The sequence below is a fragment of the Somniosus microcephalus genome, chromosome 25, assembly GCF_052327205.1.
Source record: "Somniosus microcephalus isolate GS21.2 chromosome 25, FLI_Smic_1.0, whole genome shotgun sequence".
NCBI lineage: Eukaryota > Metazoa > Chordata > Chondrichthyes > Squaliformes > Somniosidae > Somniosus > Somniosus microcephalus.
This window is the reverse complement of record NC_141011.1, coordinates 2,576,754-2,592,784: the sequence shown is the minus strand read 5'-3', so window position 1 is coordinate 2,592,784 and position 16,031 is coordinate 2,576,754.

The following is a 16,031-nucleotide window of genomic DNA, read 5'->3' as shown; positions in this document are numbered from 1 at the left end:
AATGAGGCCATATGGGTTGAACTGAAGAACAAAAATGGGGCAATAACACTGCTGGCAGTGTACGATAGACCATTGATTCCCCTGAGCCACGTGGGTGCGCGGCCACACAAATACCTTGAGGCTGCCACACACCAGGCATTGCAGGCCGCGCAGTCCAGCTGGAGCGGGCACCAGCGCACAGGCGCTCTTTTTAACCACGTCCCACAGGATCGTTCTTTAGGCTCGCGGGAGTGGACTTCGACGCCTGCACACTGGAACCAATTTCAACGCCTGTGTAATGAAACCCACTACAGGACGGGGGGGAGAGAGAGGCTGGGGGAGAGAGAGGGACTGGGGAAAGAAAGAGACTGGGGGAGAGAGAGAGAGATTGGGGAGAGAGAGAGAGAGACAGCGGAGAGAGACAGAGATTGGGTGAGAGAGAAAGAGACAGTGGGAGAGAGAGTGAGAGACACGGGGGGGAGAGAGAGAGAGGGACTGGGGAGAAGAGAGGATCGAAAGGGAGAGAGACTGGGGGAGAGAGAGAGACTGGAAGAGAGAGAGACTAGGGCTGAGAGAGGGACTGGGGGAGAGACAGACGGGGGAGAGAGAGACTGGGGGAAGAGAGAGACGGGGGAGAGAGAGAGACTGTGGGGGAGAGAGATACTGGGGCGAGAGAGAGACTGGGGGAGAGAGAGACTGGGGAGAGAGAGAGACGGGGGAGAGAGAGAGACTGGGGAGAGAGAGACTGGGGGAGAGAGTGACACTGTAAGAGACTGGTGGAGAGAGAGACTGGGGGAGAGAGAGACAGGGGAGAGAGAGACTGGGGGAGAGAGTGAGACTGGGAGAGAGAGAGAGACTGGGGGAGAGAGAGACTGGGGGAGAGAGAGAGACTGGGGAGAGAGACTGGTGGAGAGAGAGACTGGGGGGAGAGAGAGACTGGGGAGAGAGAGAGATTGGGGAGAGAGAGACTGGGGGAGAGAGAGACTGGGGAGAGAGACTGGGGGAGAGAGACTGGGGGGGAGAGAGAGACTGGGGAGAGAGAGACTGGGGGAGAGAGAGAGACTGGGGGAGAGAGAGACTGGGGGGAGAGAGAGACTGGGGGAGAGACTGGGGGAGAGAGAGACTGTGGGAGAGAGAGACTGGGGGAGAGAGAGACTGGGGGAGAGAGAGACTGGGGGGAGAGACGGGGAAGAGAGAGACTGGGGGAGAGAGAGACTGGGGGGGAGAGAGAGACGGTGGAGAGAGAGACTGGGGGGAGAAAGAGACGGGGGAGTGAGAGACTGGGGGGAGAGAGAGACTGCGGGAGAGAGAGACTGTTTATACACTGCATGGATAGATCTGCGTTTATGTGTTCAACCATAAATGTTTTTTCGATGCTTTGGCAACATAAGATGTACATTGTCATGCCAATAAAGCGATTTGAATTGAATTGAATTGAAAATTGACTGGGGGGAGGGAGAGAGGCTGGGGAAAGAGAGAGACTGGGGAGAGAGAGACGGGGGGATTGAGAGACTGGGGGAGAGAGAGTGACTGGGGAGAGAGAGAGACTGGGGGAGAGAGAGTGACTGGGGAGAGAGAGAGACTGGGGGAGAGAGAGAGACTGGGGGAGGGAGAGACAGGGGGAGAAAGAGACGTGGGGAGAGAGAGAGAGACTGGGGGAGAGAGAGAGACTGGGGAGAGAGAGAGACTGGGGGAGAGAGAGAGACTGGGGAGAGAGAGGGACTGGGGAGAGAGAGGGACTGGGGAGAGAGAGGGACTGGGGAGAAAGAGAGAATGGGAGAGAGAGAGAGACTGGGAGAGAGAGAGACTGGGAGAGAGAGAGAGACTGGGGGAGATAGGCTTGGGGAGAGAGAGAGACTGGGGGAGAGAGAGATACTGGGGGGGAGAGAGACCCTGGGGGGAAGAGATACTGGGGGGAGAGAGAGAGACTGGGGGTGGAGAGAGAGACTGAGGGTAGAGAGAGACTGGGGTGGAGAGAGACTGGGGGTGGAGAGAGACTGGGGGTGGAGAGAGACTGGGGGGAGAAAGAGACGGGGGAGAGAGAGACTGGGGGGAGAAAGAGACTGGGGGGAGAGAGAGACTGGGAGAGAGAGAGACGGGCTGAGAGAGAGACTGGGGGAGAGACAGACGGGGGGGAGAGAGAGACTGGGGGGGAGAGAGAGACTGGGGGAGAGAGGGAGACTGGAGGGGAGAAAGAGACGGGGGGGAAGAGAGATACTGGGGAGGAGAGAGAGAGACTGGGGGTAGAGAGAGACTGGGGGTGGAGAGAGAGACTGGGGGGGAGAGAGAGACGGTGGAGAGAGAGACTGGGGGGAGAAAGAGACGGGGGAGTGAGAGACTGGGGGGAGAGAGAGACTGCGGGAGAGAGAGACTGTTTATACACTGTATGGATAGATCTGCGTTTATGTGTTCAACCATAAATGTTTTTTCGATGCTTTGGCAACATAAGATGTACATTGTCATGCCAATAAAGCGATTTGAATTGAATTGAATTGAAAATTGACTGGGGGGAGGGAGAGACTGGAGGGAGAGAGAGGGACTGGGGGAGAGAGAGAGGCTGGGGAAAGAGAGAGACTGGGGAGAGAGAGACGGGGGGAGAGAGAGACTGGGGGAGAGAGAGTGACTGGGGAGAGAGAGAGACTGGGGGAGAGAGAGTGACTGGGGAGAGAGAGAGACTGGGGGAGAGAGAGAGACTGGGGGAGGGAGAGACAGGGGGAGAAAGAGACGTGGGGAGAGAGAGAGAGACTGGGGGAGAGAGAGAGACTGGGGAGAGAGAGAGACTGGGGGAGAGAGAGAGACTGGGGAGAGAGAGGGACTGGGGAGAGAGAGGGACTGGGGAGAGAGAGGGACTGGGGAGAAAGAGAGAATGGGAGAGAGAGAGAGACTGGGAGAGAGAGAGACTGGGAGAGAGAGAGAGACTGGGGGAGATAGGCTTGGGGAGAGAGAGAGACTGGGGGAGAGAGAGATACTGGGGGGGAGAGAGACCCTGGGGGGAAGAGATACTGGGGGGAGAGAGAGAGACTGGGGGTGGAGAGAGAGACTGAGGGTAGAGAGAGACTGGGGTGGAGAGAGACTGGGGGTGGAGAGAGACTGGGGGTGGAGAGAGACTGGGGGGAGAAAGAGACGGGGGAGAGAGAGACTGGGGGGAGAAAGAGACTGGGGGGAGAGAGAGACTGGGAGAGAGAGAGACGGGCTGAGAGAGAGACTGGGGGAGAGACAGACGGGGGGGAGAGAGAGACTGGGGGGGAGAGAGAGACTGGGGGAGAGAGGGAGACTGGAGGGGAGAAAGAGACGGGGGGGAAGAGAGATACTGGGGAGGAGAGAGAGAGACTGGGGGTAGAGAGAGACTGGGGGTGGAGAGAGAGACTGGGGGTAGAGAGAGAGACTGGGGGTAGAGAGAGACTGGGGTGGAGAGAGAGACAGGGGGGAGAAAGAGATTGGAGGAGAGACTGCGGGCAGAGAGAGACTGGGGGGAGAGAGAGACTGGAGGGAGAGAGAGACTGGGAGGAGAGAGAGACTGCGGGGGAGAGAGAGACTGGGGGAGAGAGAGAGACTTGGGGGGAGAGAGAGACTGGGGGCAGAGAGAGACTGGGGGAGAGAGAGACAGGGGGGAGAGAGAGACAGGGGGAGAAAGACGTGGGGAGAGAGAGATGGGGAGAGAGGGACTGGGGGAGAGAGAGGGACTGGGGGAGGGAGAGAGACTGGGGAGAGAGAGACTGGGGGAGAGAGTGAGACTGGGAGAGAGAGAGAGACTGGGGGAGAGAGAGAGATTGGGGAGAGAGACTGGTGGAGAGAGAGACTGGGGGGGAGAGAGACGGGGGAGAGAGAGCCTGGGGGAGAGAGAGAGAGACTGGGGGAGAGAGAGAGAGACTGGGGGAGAGAGAGACTGGGGAGAGAGAGACTGGGGGACAGAGTGAGACTGGGAGAGAGAGAGAGACTGGGGGAGAGAGTGAGACTGGGAGAGAGAGAGAGACTGGGGGAGAGAGAGAGAGACTGGTGGAGAGGGAGACTGGTGGAGAGAGAGACTGGGGAGAGAGAGAGACTGGGGCGAGAGAGAGACTGGGGGAGAGAGAGACTGGGGAGAGAGAGAGACAGGGGAGAGAGAGAGACTGGGGAGAGAGAGACTGGGGGAGAGAGTGACACTGTAAGAGACTGGTGGAGAGAGAGACTGGGGAGAGAGAGACAGGGGAGAGAGAGACTGGGGGAGAGAGTGAGACTGGGAGAGAGAGAGAGACTGGGGGAGAGAGACTGGGGGAGAGAGAGAGACTGGGGAGAGAGACTGGTGGAGAGAGAGACTGGGGGGGAGAGAGACTGGGGAGAGAGAGAGATTGGGGAGAGAGAGACTGGGGGAGAGAGAGACTGGGGAGAGAGACTGGGGGAGAGAGACTGGGGGGGAGAGAGAGACTGGGGAGAGAGAGACTGGGGGAGAGAGAGAGACGGGGGAGAGAGAGACTGGGGGGAGAGAGAGACTGGGGGAGAGACTGGGGGAGAGAGAGACTGTGGGAGAGAGAGACTGGGGGAGAGAGAGACTGGGGGAGAAAGAGACTGGGGGGAGAGACGGGGAAGAGAGAGACTGGGGGAGAGAGAGACTGGGGGGGAGAGAGAGACGGTGGAGAGAGAGACTGGGGGGAGAAAGAGACGGGGGAGTGAGAGACTGGGGGGAGAGAGAGACTGCGGGAGAGAGAGACTGTTTATACACTGTATGGATAGATCTGCGTTTATGTGTTCAACCATAAATGTTTTTTCGATGCTTTGGCAACATAAGATGTACATTGTCATGCCAATAAAGCGATTTGAATTGAATTGAATTGAAAATTGACTGGGGGGAGGGAGAGACTGGAGGGAGAGAGAGACTGGGGGGGAGAGAGACAAGGGGAGAGAGAGGGACTGGGGGAGAGAGAGAGGCTGGGGAAAGAGAGAGACTGGGGAGAGAGAGACGGGGGAGAGAGAGACTGGGGGAGAGAGAGTGACTGGGGAGAGAGAGAGACTGGGGGAGAGAGAGTGACTGGGGAGAGAGAGAGACTGGGGGAGAGAGAGAGACTGGGGGAGGGAGAGACAGGGGGAGAAAGAGACGTGGGGAGAGAGAGAGACTGGGGGAGAGAGAGAGACTGGGGAGAGAGAGAGACTGGGGGAGAGAGAGAGACTGGGGAGAGAGAGGGACTGGGGAGAGAGAGGGACTGGGGAGAGAGAGGGACTGGGGAGAAAGAGAGAATGGGAGAGAGAGAGAGACTGGGAGAGAGAGAGACTGGGAGAGAGAGAGAGACTGGGGGAGATAGGCTTGGGGAGAGAGAGAGACTGGGGGAGAGAGAGATACTGGGGGGGAGAGAGACCCTGGGGGGAAGAGATACTGGGGGGAGAGAGAGAGACTGGGGGTGGAGAGAGAGACTGAGGGTAGAGAGAGACTGGGGGTGGAGAGAGACTGGGGGTGGAGAGAGACTGGGGGTGGAGAGAGACTGGGGGGAGAAAGAGACGGGGGAGAGAGAGACTGGGGGGAGAAAGAGACTGGGGGGAGAGAGAGACTGGAAGAGAGAGAGACGGGCTGAGAGAGAGACTGGGGGAGAGACAGACGGGGGGGAGAGAGAGACTGGGGGGGAGAGAGAGACTGGGGGAGAGAGGGAGACTGGAGGGGAGAAAGAGACGGGGGGCAAGAGAGATACTGGGGAGGAGAGAGAGAGACTGGGGGTAGAGAGAGACTGGGGGTGGAGACAGAGACTGGGGCAGAGAGAGAGACTGGGGGTAGAGAGAGACTGGGGTGGAGAGAGAGACAGGGGGGAGAAAGAGATTGGAGGAGAGACTGCGGGCAGAGAGAGACTGGGGGGAGAGAGAGACTGGAGGGAGAGAGAGACTGGGAGGAGAGAGAGACTGCGGGGGAGAGAGAGACTGGGGGAGAGAGAGAGACTTGGGGGGAGAGAGAGACTGGGGGGCAGAGAGAGACTGGGGGAGAGAGAGACAGGGGGGAGAGAGAGACAGGGGGAGAAAGAGACGTGGGGAGAGAGAGACGGGGAGAGAGGGACTGGGGGAGAGAGCGGGACTGGGGGAGAGAGAGAGACTGGGGAGAGAGAGACTGGGGGAGAGAGTGAGACTGGGAGAGAGAGAGAGACTGGGGGAGAGAGAGAGATTGGGGAGAGAGACTGGTGGAGAGAGAGACTGGGGGGGAGAGAGACGGGGGAGAGAGAGCCTGGGGGAGAGAGAGAGAGACTGGGGGAGAGAGAGACTGGGGAGAGAGAGACTGGGGGACAGAGTGAGACTGGGAGAGAGAGAGAGACTGGGGGAGAGAGTGAGACTGGGAGAGAGAGAGAGACTGGGGGAGAGAGAGAGAGACTGGTGGAGAGGGAGACTGGTGGAGAGAGAGACTGGGGAGAGAGAGAGACTGGGGCGAGAGAGAGACTGGGGAGAGAGAGAGACGGGGGAGAGAGAGAGACTGGGGAGAGAGAGACTGGGGGAGAGAGTGACACTGTAAGAGACTGGTGGAGAGAGAGACTGGGGAGAGAGGGACAGGGGAGAGAGAGACTGGGGGAGAGAGTGAGACTGGGAGAGAGAGAGAGACTGGGGGAGAGAGAGACTGGGGGAGAGAGAGACTGGGGAGAGAGATTGGTGGAGAGAGAGACTGGGGGGAGAGAGAGACTGGGGAGAGAGAGATTGGGGAGAGAGAGACTGGGGGAGAGAGAGACTGGGGAGAGAGACTGGGGGAGAGAGACTCGGGGGGAGAGAGAGACTGGGGAGAGAGAGACTGGGGAGAGAGAGAGACTGGGGGAGAGAGAGACTGGGGGGAGAGAGAGACTGGGGGAGAGACTGGGGGAGAGAGAGACTGTGGGAGAGAGAGACTGGGGGAGAGAGAGACTGGGGGGAGAGACGGGGAAGAGAGAGACTGGGGGAGAGAGAGACTGGGGGGGAGAGAGAGACGGTGGAGAGAGAGACTGGGGGGAGAAAGAGATGGGGGAGAGAGAGACTGGGGGGAGAGAGAGACTGCGGGAGAGAGAGACTGTTTATACACTGTATGGATAGATCTGCGTTTATGTGTTCAACCATAAATGTTTTTTCGATGCTTTGGCAACATAAGATGTACATTGTCATGCCAATAAAGCGATTTGAATTGAATTGAATTGAAAATTGACTGGGGGGAGGGAGAGACTGGAGGGAGAGAGAGACTGGGGGGGAGAGAGACTAGGGGAGAGAGAGGGACTGGGGGAGAGAGAGAGGCTGGGGAAAGAGAGAGACTGGGGAGAGAGAGACGGGGGGAGAGAGAGACTGGGGGAGAGAGAGTGACTGGGGAGAGAGAGAGACTGGGGGAGAGAGAGTGACTGGGGAGAGAGAGAGACTGGGGGAGAGAGAGAGACTGGGGGAGGGAGAGACAGGGGGAGAAAGAGACGTGGGGAGAGAGAGAGAGACTGGGGGAGAGAGAGAGACTGGGGAGAGAGAGAGACTGGGGGAGAGAGAGAGACTGGGGAGAGAGAGGGACTGGGGAGAGAGAGGGACTGGGGAGAAAGAGAGAATGGGAGAGAGAGAGAGACTGGGAGAGAGAGAGACTGGGAGAGAGAGAGAGACTGGGGGAGATAGGCTTGGGGAGAGAGAGAGACTGGGGGAGAGAGAGAGACTGGGGAGAGAGAGACTGGGGGAGAGAGAGAGACTGGGGAGAGAGAGAGACTGGGGGAGAGAGAGAGACTGGGGAGAGAGAGAGAGACTGGGGGAGAGAGAGACAGGGGGAGAAAGAGACGTGGGGAGAGAGAGAGAGACTGGGGAGAGAGAGAGACTGGGGAGAGAGAGAGACTGGGGGAGAGAGAGAGACTGGGGAGAGAGAGGGACTGGGGAGAGAGAGGGACTGGGGAGAAAGAGAGAATGGGAGAGAGAGAGACTGGGAGAGAGACAGACTGGGAGAGAGAGAGACTGGGAGAGAGAGAGAGACTGGGGGAGAGAGAGGCTTGGGGAGAGAGAGAGACTGGGGGAAAGAGACTGGGGAGAGAGAGAGAGAGACTGGGGAGAGAGAGAGACTGGGGAGAGAGAGAGACTGAGGGAGAGAGAGACTGGGGGAGAGAGAGACTTATTGTGTATGTACCTTTAAGAGAATAACTGGTCTCAGACTGCAGTACCGGCAGTGACCACCCCTGTATAAAAGGCGCTAGAGAGCCTCTGTTGTTTAGATTCGTTATCGACTTCCACCAGTAAACATCTGTTTGTTTTCACTCCTGCTAGTCTGTGTCTAAATCATTCACGGACTTAACACTGGCGACGAGTAAAGAAACGAACTTACCTGCAACTCAGCAGCAGCTGGGACGACGTTGTTGAAGGTCGGAGCCAGAAGAAAGAAAAAAAAATAGAGGCCATTGAAACTCGAGAAACGGGCGTCGACCATCAATCATCGGGTTCAAGGCTTTGCAGGAGCGACTTTCCAGAGCCAGGCTGGGTTCCTCGGTCCGTGGTTTCCCAGCTAATCGGGCTGGTGGCAGGTAGTGCTCTGATCTTTCCTGGGCTGCGGCGGGCTGAAGCTCGATCGGGTGGCCTTTCAACGGGGCCGGGCAGCGAGTCGGGAAGCAAAGAGAGGGTGGAGTACACAGGGCGCGGCCGGTGTTTCGAAGCCGGGCAGCGTTCGGACCTCAGAAGAGGGAGGGAAGTGTCCCAGAGGGTCCACTCCACGACGGAAAAATAATAAAAGAAAAAGAATACGCGCAAGAAACTGTGGAAAGCAGCGCTAACAACAGCGGGGAAGAAGACAAAGCGCGGGAGGCGCCATTTTGTTAAATCGGAGAAGAAGGCAAAGCGCGGGAGGCGCCATTTTAGATTTGCAGATGCCGAAGACTGGCTGTATCACTGCTTTTGATAATACATTAGAGGACTGGACCACGTATGTGGAAAGAGTAGAGGTATATTTCGAGGCAAACGATATAGCGGAGGGGAAAAAGGCATCGATATTGTTAAACTTAATGGGCGCTAGAACGTACGGCCTATTGCAGGATCTGATTACTCCAGCCAAACCGAAGGCGAAGAGTTTTAACGAAATTGTTGCTGTTCTATAGGAGCACTTAAACCCTGCACCGCTGTTGATAGCAGAAAGATTTAAATTCCACAGGAGAACTCAGCACAAAGATGAGAGCAATGTTGAGTATCTTACGGAACTGCGCAAGCTATCAAAGCACTGCCAGTTCGGAGCAGGACTGGCAGATACCCTACGGGACAAATTTGTCTGTGGACTCCTGAGTGAAGGAACACAGAAGAAGTTACTCGCAGAAAAAGAGCTGACGCTAGATCAGGCTTTCAGCGTGGCAGTATCGTATGAAGCAGCAGCCAGGGAAGCTGCAGAAATTCAACAAAAACCACAGGAATACAGCACCCACGAAATGACACGGGGATTTGCAAAATGTTATCGCTGCGGCAGAACTAACCATGACCAGAAGGACTGCTGGTCCAAAGACAAAATATGCAGACAATGCGGGAAGATTGGACACATTGCACGAGTTTGTAGGTCTGGGAAGAAGACCAGCGCCAACAAAAAGGCTACTAAGGAACCGTACAAGAAAGTACAAAAGATGACAGACGGTAGTTCCAAAGACCAGATGAGCGATAGTGAATCCGGAAACAGGAGACTAAGCTGTCTCAAACTTCACAATGTAATCGCAAAAGAGGATCACCGAACCATTTGGGTCACTCTCACGATAGCAGGGTCCCAAGTTAAAATGGAATTGGATACAGGATCAGCGCTAACCGTCATGAATCGACGAGACTACGAGCGGCTATTTTCACACATACCCTTGAGAGAGACATCCATCGTCTTGACGACGTATACGGGGCAAAAAGTATACCCCAGAGGAAAAATAAGGGTGCCTGTCGAATACAATGGCAAGAAAATACGGAAATTGTATCTCTACATACTGCCAAATGGTGGACCACCGTTATTGGGACGGGAATGGATCAGGAAGATAAACTTGGATTGGCATTCCATTCATGCAATGACGGTGGATGGTAAAAAAGATGACGACGTCACTCCTGGACGATTGTCAACAATCTTAGCTAACGCCAAAGAGGTATTTCAACAAGAACTGGGCACGCTTAAAGGCGTAACCGCCTCGTTAAAAATAGAAGAGAATGCAGTTCCCAAGTTTTTCAAAGTGAGACCGGTACCATATGCAATTCGCCCAGCCGTCGAGGTAGAGCTGGAGAATCTGGAGAAGGCGGGTGTGTTGTCTAAGGTCGACTGGAGCGAGTGGGCGACACCCATCGTTCCTGTCATGAAGAAAACGTTAAGCAATAAGTCCGGAGAGCCAAGGAAGATTCGCATCTGTGGGGATTTCAAGGTGATGGTGAACCCTGTCCTTCACACAGTACAATATCCTCTTCCAAGGATAGAAGACATCTTCGCCTCACTGTCTGGAGGGAAGCGTTTTACAAAAATTGACCTAGCACAAGCATATTTGCAGATGGAGGTTGAAGAGTCCTCTAGGAAGTATCTCACGATAAACACTCACAAAGGTCTTTACCAGTATCATCGATTGGTATTCGGAGTAGCATCGGCTCCAGCGATATGGCAAAGAGCGATGGAACAAGTCCTGCAAGGGATTCCGGGGACTCAGTGTTACTTGGACGACATCCTTGTAACAGGTGAAGATGACAGTGAACACCTTAACAACCTAGAACAGGTGCTCACTAGACTACGGGAACATGGGTTGCGAGCCAACCGCCCCAAGTGTGAATTTTTAAAGAAACAGATATCGTATTGTGGCCACGTGATTGATGAAGAGGGGTTACATAAGTCCCCTGACAAAATTGAAGCGGTTGTTAAGGCCCCAGCGCCTGAAAATGTGTCGCAACTGAGGTCATTCCTCGGGTTGGTGAATTACTATCATAAGTTTTTGCCGAATTTGTCGACAATTCTGCACCCACTGAACGCCCTGCTACGAATGGGGGTAGCATGGAAATGGAGCGATGATTGTAAACGTGCTTTTCAGAAGAGTAAGGACTTAATCACTTCGAAGGAAGTATTGGCTCACTACAACCCAGCACTGCCAATCAGGCTGGCGTGTGATGCATCTCCCTACGGCATTGGGGCGGTACTGTCACATAAATTCCTTGATGGTTTGGAGAGACCGATAGCTTTTGCGTCATGCTCGTTAACTTCTGCCGAGCGTAACTACGCCCAGATTGACAGAGAGGCCCTCAGCCTAGTGTGGGGGGTGAAGAAGTTCAATCACTATCTGCACGGTCAAAAATTTACTCTACTAACCGATCATCAACCTCTTGTCTCCATTTTCAACCCTCAGAAGGGCGTACCGATAATGACAGCACAACGGCTGCAGAGATGGTCCCTTTTCCTAGGGGCACACCAATATGACATCGAGCACAAAGGAACTAAACAGCATGGAAATGCTGATGGACTGTCACGTCTACCGTTGCCGACGGTGGAAGAAGAAGACCTTGCAGTGGATCCAATGGAGTTATTCCACTCGACCATAGTCGAATGTCTCCCTGTGACGAATGCAAACATAGAAAAGGAAACACGGAATGACCCGACACTATCACGGGTCTATGATTTAACGGTGAAGGGATGGCCAGCACATGGCGAACCACTGCTGCCAGCATTCTCGCCGAGAAGAGAACAACTGTCAGTGTGCAGAGGAACCTTGATGTGTGGATCCAGAGTAGTAATTCCACCTAAGTTGACGGATAGCGTGCTCAATGAGCTTCATGAGGGTCATCTGGGTGGGGTAAAAATGAAGAGCTTAGCCAGAACGTTTGTGTGGTGGCCGGGAATCGATAGAGAAATCGAAGAGATGACCAAGAGCTGTGCAGGATGCCAGAAGGTCCAAAAAGCCCCACCACAAGCTCCTCTGCATCCATGGGAGTGGCCCTCATCTCCATGGCAAAGGGTGCACATTGATTTTGCTGGTCCCTTCATGGACTCGATGTTTTTAATTGCGGTGGATGCACATTCAAAGTGGCCAGAGGTAATAAAAATGTCCTCAACCACCACGGAAAAAACTATCACAGTTTTACGAACAATATTCGCCAGGAATGGGCTGCCTGAACAGATTTGCTCTGACAATGGACCACAGTTTGTGTCTGAAGAGTTCCGGAGGTTCTTAAAGAACAATGGTGTTAAGCATTACACATCTGCCCCATATCATCCAGCCACTAATGGATTGGCCGAGAGGTTTGTCCAAACATTCAAGAAGGCTATCAAGGCAATGTGTAATGAAGATATACCCCTACAACACAAGGTGGACAACTTCTTGTTTGCCTACCGGAATGCGACACATGCGGTTACCAACCAAACTCCAGCCATGATGTTCTTCAATCGAAGACTACGATGCTGCTTGGATTTGGTTAAGCCAAACGTCCGAAGAGATGTGGAGAACAGGCAGTTTCAGAATATGAATGAAAGGCCGACCAGGAGTTTTAAGATAGGTCAACCAGTTTTGGCCTGGGACTACCGCACTGAGAAATGGCAGCCAGGAACGATTTGTACACGACAAGGACCTCTCATGTATACCGTGGACATTGGGGAGAGCATTGTAAGACGCCATGCTGACCAGATTCTAGAGTCACTGGAAAACGTCAACTCCACACCACGATCTGATACACCTGGTAATGAAATCAACGTTCCAATTGCAGCTACCGCAGAACCGGTAATATTGGAAGCAGATGAACCAAACAACGACATTGATTCCGACTCAACATTGCCAGAAGAACCTGTTACCCCAAAGAGGCGTTATCCAGACAGAATCAGGAAGCCTCCTCAAAGACTGAACTTATACTTGCTTAACCTTAACCACTGTATCTAGTAACCGTAATTGTGATTGTAATTTGTTATCATTTAGTTGTTAAATGAATGTTATGTACTGTTTATCTAAAAGGGGAGGAATTGTTGTGTATGTACCTTTAAGTTACATACAGAATCTATATGGGTGGAGCTAAGAAATAGCGAGGGGCGAAAAACATTAATAGGAGTGGTATATAGGCCTCCAAATAGTAAAATAGAGGTTAGGGAGGGCATCACGAGGGAAATTAGAGAAGCGTGCAATAAGAGCACAGCTGTCATCATAGGTGACTTTAACTTACATATAGATTGGACTAGCCTAATCAGTAAAAATAATGAGGAGGAGGAATTCCTTGAGTGTTTAAGGGATGGTTATCTGGATCAATATGTCGAGGAACCAACTCGGGAACAGGCTATATTGGACTGGGTACTGTGCAATGAGAAGGGACTAATCAGTAATCTTGTTGTACGGGGACCCTTGGGTCAGAGCGATCATAACATGATCGATTTCTCACTCGAAATGGAGAGCGAAGAAATTGACTCAGAGACTAAGGTCCTGAATTTAAACAAGGGGAATTATGATGCCATGAGACGGGAACTGAGTAGGTCTGATTGGACAACGTTCCTGAGAGGACTGGAGGTAGATAAACAATGGCAAACATTTAAAGATAGAATGACAAAATTGCAAAAATTGTTTATACCAATCTGGCATAAAAGGAAATCTAAAAAGGTGACTCAACCGTGGATAACAGGGGAAATTAGAGACAGCATAAAATCCAAAGATAGGGCGTATAAAATAGCCAAAAAAAGCGCCAGAGCGGAAGATTGGGAACAGTTTAAGATAGAGCAAAGGAGGGCAAAGGGCATGATCAAGAGGGGCAAAATAGCTTACGAAAACAAGCTGGCGGAAAATATAAAAACTAACTCCAAAAGCTTTTATAAATATATCAAAAGGAAAAGACTGGTGAAAACCAAAGTTGGTCCATTGCAGTCAGATACGGGGGAATATATAATGGGAAATAAGGAAATGGCAGATCAACTAAATGCATACTTTGGGTCAGTCTTTACGAAGGAAGACACAAAAAACCTCCCTGGGATATCGGGAAAAATAGGGACATTGGCAAAGGAGGAACTGACGCAAATCGATATCTCTAAGGATATGGTGTTAAGGAAGCTAAAGGGATTGAAGGTGGACAAATCCCCAGGGCCTGATAACATGCATCCTAGGGTACTGAAGGAGGTGGCCCTAGAGATAGCGGATGCACTAAGGATGATTTTTCAGAATTCATTAGACTCGGGAACAGTGCCGATGGATTGGAGGGTAGCTAACGTTACCCCACTATTCAAAAAGGGGGGTAGGGAAAAAGCAGGTAATTACAGACCTGTAAGCCTTACATCAGTTGTGGGCAAAATGCTGGAGTCCATCATTAAGGATGAAATAGCGGAGCACTTAGCAAATGGGGACAGGATAGGACAGAGTCAACATGGATTTACAAAGGGTAAATCGTGCTTGACTAATCTATTGGAATTTTTTGAGGGAGTAACTGGTAGAATAGATGGGGGAGAGCCAGTAGATGTGGTGTACCTGGACTTCCAAAAGGCCTTCGATAAGGTCCCACATAAAAGATTAGCATGGAAAATTGAGGCTCATGGGATAAAGGGGAAAGTTTTGGCGTGGATAGGGAACTGGCTGTCAGATAGAAAACAGAGAGTTGGAATAAACGGCTCATTTTCTGAATGGCAGGCAGTAACAAGTGGGGTACCACAGGGATCTGTCCTGGGCCCCCAGCTGTTCACAATTTACATTAATGACCTGGATCAGGGAGTCGGATGCAGCATTTCCAAATTTGCAGACGACACTAAACTAGGAGGTGGGGTGGGCTCAGAGGAAGAGACCAGGAAGCTCCAGAGCGATTTGGACAGACTGGGCGATTGGGCGGATAAATGGCAGATGCACTATAATGTGGACAAGTGCGAAGTTATCCACCTTGGGTGCAGGAACGGGAGGGCAAATTATTATTTAAATGGCAATAGATTGGGAGAGGGGGAAGTACAGAGAGACCTGGGTGTTCTTGTACACCAGTCACTGAAGGCGAGCATGCAGGTGCAACAGGCGGTCAAGAAGGCAAACGGTATGCTGGCCTTCATAGCAAAAGGGTTAGAATACAGGAACAGGGATACCTTGCTGCAGCTGTACAGGGCACTGGTGAGACCACACCTCGAGTACTGTGTACAGTTTTGGTCGCCTCATCTGAGGAAGGATGTTCTTGCCATGGAGGGGGTGCAGCGGCGATTCACCAGGCTGATACCAGGAATGGCGGGAATGACCTATGAGGAGAGACTATGTAGTTTAGGGATGTACACACTGGAGTTTAGAAGATTGAGAGGGGACCTCATAGAAGTGTATAAAATTCTGACAGGTCTAGACAGACTGGATGCAGAAGGAATGTTTCCCTTGGCGGGTGAGAACAGAACTAGAGGACATAATTTAAGGATAAGGGCTAAACCATTTAGGACAGAGATGAGGGGGAATTTCTTCACTCAGAGAGTGGTGAACCTGTGGAACTCATTGCCACAGAGGGCAGTGTACGCCAGCTCATTAAATATATTTAAGAGGGAATTAGATATATTTCTACGGGCAAAAGGGGTTAAGGGTTACGGAGAGAAGGCGGGGACGGGATACTGAATTAAAGGATCAGCCATGATCTCATTAAATGGCGGAGCAGGCACGAAGGGCCGAATGGCCTACTCCTGCTCCTATCTTCTATGTATCTATGTATCTATGTAAGAGAATAACTGGTCTCAGACTGCAGTACCGGCAGTGACCACCCCTGTATAAAAGGCGCTAGAGAGCCTCTGTTGTTTAGATTCGTTATGCACTTCCACCAGTAAACATCTGTTTGTTTTCACTCCTGCTAGTCTGTGTCTAAATCATTCACGGACTTAACAAGACTGAGATGGGGGAGAGAGAGATTGAGACGGGGGAGAGAGACACGGAGGGGGGAGAGAGACGGAAGGAGAGATGGGGAGAGAGAGACTGGGGAGAGAGAGAGATGGGGAGAGAGAGAGAGGCGGGAAGAGAGAGACGGAAAGGGAGAGAGAGATGGGGGAGAAAGAGACGGGAGAGAGAGAGATGGGGAGAGAGAGTCGAGGAGAGAGAGACGGGGAGAGAGAGACGGGGGAGAGAGAGACGGGGGAGAGAGAGACGGGGAGAGAGAGACGGGGAGAGAGAGACGGGGAGAGAGAGATGGGGAGAGAGACGGGGGAGAGAGACGGGGGAGAGAGACTGGGGGAGAGAGAGACTGGG